This window comes from Delphinus delphis, chromosome 7 (assembly GCF_949987515.2).
Source record: "Delphinus delphis chromosome 7, mDelDel1.2, whole genome shotgun sequence".
Classification (NCBI taxonomy): Eukaryota; Metazoa; Chordata; class Mammalia; order Artiodactyla; family Delphinidae; genus Delphinus; species Delphinus delphis.
The window spans coordinates 82,149,276-82,152,934 of record NC_082689.1 but is presented as its reverse complement, the minus strand read 5'-3'; the positions used below and the strand labels follow the sequence as shown (position 1 = coordinate 82,152,934).

The following is a 3,659-nucleotide window of genomic DNA, read 5'->3' as shown; positions in this document are numbered from 1 at the left end:
ATTGTCAGATTTCTAGGTCATTGCTTAGAGAGGCAATTTTAGTAGTGTTTTAAATCACCCATGTGATAAACCTTTTCTTTGGAAAGACCTCTGTCTCAATCATCCAAAATAATTTCATAATCTCTCTTGGATTGAAAGTTTATAGATTTGAGGCCACATAATTCTTTCCTTGGCTAAGATAATAAATGTTCCCAAGCTAAAAAGAACTTTCCCAAGCCATGTTGAAAACAAAATTGTAACACTCTACGAAGTGTCAATTTCAACAGCTCAAATACATTTTCAGAAATTTCAAGCAGATCAAATACTTCTGTAAGTTAGGCACTGTGGATCTCCTTCTTGTTTTGCTAGGTACGTGGTTTGTAGTGTTCATAATAGCACAGTATTCCCTTTGAAGTCAGTATTCTTGAAGTCTCTGGAGGCTCAGATAAGTTCCTCAGAGACAGACCTGGTATAATTTGTCAAACAGCCCACGGCATTACCAGTTCACACTGTAATTTTGCCAGATCTTATAAGATAAGCTGGCTTGGCCCTAGTCATTAGAGAGATGGGCAGCCTCTAGCGTAAACCCAATTGCTGTAGAAACTATCATTAAAACTATTATTGAACATCTATCTGGTGCCAAAAATACATCCAACTCATTGTAGTCATTGGGATCTGCAGCAAGACAATGCTTCTGTGCTTCACAAGGGACACATGAATGCCTCAGCAGTTTTAATCCATGGAAATGCTGAAATGGAAAAGCACTGACTGCTCCCTCTCATTCTGGACCACTTACAGTTCCAGTATCCTTTTTTTTTTTTAATATAAAAATTTATTTTTTTAAGTCAAAGTATGCAACAAATAAAACCTACAGAAAACAGATTTTCCCATCACAATCTGTTGCTTTACCAAATAATAGTTTGAAAACACATTCCTTCAGTCATTATAAAGTTCTTAAAATACAAAAGAAATTAAATCTGTAAGAAAGTCTAGTAGACCAGATGCTGTTGTCAGGACTTTTATATCGGTGGTTATGCTTCAGTACATCCCACGCCATCCACCTCCACTCATGCCACCTTGCCCATAGTAACCGCCACTGCCTCCACCACCACAGCCATAGCCACCCAAACCATCAGGAGTACCATATCCTCCACTGTAATTGTTCCCCATTCCCATTCTTCCAACAGATCCATAGCCTCCCTGATTATCCGTTCCATCTCTGCCATAAGCTCCCATTCCAGAACCTCCCATTCCAGAGCCACCTCCAGGAGTTGAATTCAAGAAGAGTTCAATGTATCGATGTTGCATGTTATTCTTATCTTTAGACATGGCAGGTAGTGCATCTTCGTGTGTCACAAACCCTACATCTGCTTCTCCTGTTGCTCTGTCATCAGCTCCAATATCAATATGCACTCGGATTGGATTTAGTGGTGAGAAGAAATTAGCAATGTCACTTTTGGTTGCATGGAAAGGTAATCCCCTCATATGTACAAAATGACCACCATGAAAACCTGAGCTTGCGTCACCAGCTCCACCATAGCCATGTCCTCCCATACCTCTTCCATCTCTCATTCGCTCATCAAAGCCATCATTTTCATAGCCATAATTATTATAGCCACCATAGTCATCAAAACCTCCATAACTTCCATGCCCAGCTCCATAATAACCCCCTCTTCCTCCTATTGGTCTATTATATGGTCCCGGTTGCTGGCCCAGCGATCTTCTTGGTGGATCATAAAATCCTTTGATTTCACTCCTGCTACTTCTGAAGATCTCAATATACCTGTGCCCTATTCTTTCCTTGTGTTTCCCCAGAGCATTTTCTGCTATCTCCTTTGAAGCAAACTGCACGAAGGCCTCCCCTGTGCCTCTCCCCGGTAGTCCATCGTCAGTGTTATCCCATTTGGCACGATTTCCAACCCTTGAAAGAACTGAACTATTTCCTCTTTGCTGCAACCAAATGGCAGTCCACGAAGTCGTACTGTCCCATCATTAGCGTCATTTGGACCATTATGTTTCATAACCCAATCCATCTCAATACCGTTTGATTTAAATGCCTGTCGGGCGACAGTAGCGCCGACTCCGCTGCTCGCGGGGTCCGGTCGTGAGCAGGGAGAAGTCGCCCGCCTCGTTCCCACAACGGTTCTTCCAACCGTCCCCGGCGGCAACCGCTAAGGGCTCCAGTATCCTTTATCATTCCTTTATGTAGTCAAGAATCTGAAGAGAGGCCCAGATGTAATTTGATCATGTTTGGCCTGTTTTATCTCCAAAACACTTCTTAAGTCGATCTCCTCTTCCTTCATGCCAAATACCACTGCCTTAGTTCAGTCCTTCATACTGTTCACCTGGACTAACACAAGAACTTCCAAACTGGTCTCTCTAACTCCTGTCTACCCACCTCCCTTACCCCAAATCTACCCCCTTATATACTCCACATTGCAGCCAGAGTGACCAGCCTAAAACACACACCTGATCCTTTCACTCCCAAGTTTTGAATGGTTCTGAATTCATTCATCTATTCATTCGACAAACCCCCAGTGCTCCAGCACTGGGAATACAACAGTAAACAAAACAGATACATTTTTGCCTTCTTGAAGCTTGCATTACTGTAGGTAAGACAGGCAATAAGAAGACAACTGTACAATGACATATGCTGTAGAAAAGAGAGACAGAGAGTGATGGAGGTGGGGGTATCTTAGAAAGGGTAGACAGGAGGGGCCTGTCTCAGCAGAAGGGAGTGAAGGGAGAGGGTCGACCATGAGAGATGGACAGGAAGGAAGGAAGAGCACAATAGGCAGAGGGATTAACGAGTGCAAACGCCTGAGTCAGAGAGATGCCAGCATGTTCTAGCACATCAAGGCGGCCTGTGAGTTTGGAGCCCCGTGTGTAAGGGGGTTGAAGGCAAAGTGGGGAGCAGGGCAGGGGCCAATTCAAGTAAGGATTTGCCTTCCAGGCCTTGGTAAGAATGTGGATTTTATTTTAGATGTGAAGAAGCCATTGGAGGTTTGAGCACTCACTGGGGAATGTTATTATCTGATTTATATTTTAGAGGGACCACTCTCACTTCTGTGAAAAGGGTAGACTTTAGGAGAGCCAAAATGGAAGGAGACTTATTCCCACTATAATTGTGGAGTTACTGCTGTGATCCATGGGAGCTTGGACTGTGATGGTGATGGTGGTCAAATTTGGCATACCTGGTCAAGAGGGTTTGCTGAAGGATTGAACGTGGGTACGAGAGAAAGCAAGGAATAAAGGACTCAGCATTTCCCATAGGATAAAGCCCAAGGTTGTAGCACAGCATCCAGTTCCCTCTCAATCTGACACCTGCTACCTTCTTCAGCCTCATCTCCCACCCACATCTGAAAAATTTCCCTACAAGAATTCTGATTTCTGGGAGTTTCCCTGCCCACGTGCCCATGCTACTTCACATCTCTGTGATGTTTTTCAGGCTGTACTTTTTGTGTGGATCTCCCTTCCCACTTATACAATTCTTTCTCAAGACTCAGCTCAGGCATCATCTCCCCAGGAAACCTTTCCTGTATTAACTTTCCAGGTTAAATTAAGTACCCCTTCCTGTACTCAGCATCCAGGAGTCTTATCTCAGAATTAATCATATTGCATTGAAACTCTGATTTTTGTCTGTCTTCCCACTAGCCTGTCACCTCCACAAAAGAGAGATC

The 3,659-nt window shown here is 43.6% G+C and overlaps 1 pseudogene; it reads right to left on the bottom strand.

Moving 5' to 3' along the window:
* Positions 1-798: 798 nt before the first annotated feature.
* On the bottom strand, positions 799-2,030 carry LOC132428175 (heterogeneous nuclear ribonucleoprotein H3 pseudogene; annotated as a pseudogene).
* Positions 2,031-3,659: the final 1,629 nt, after the last annotated feature.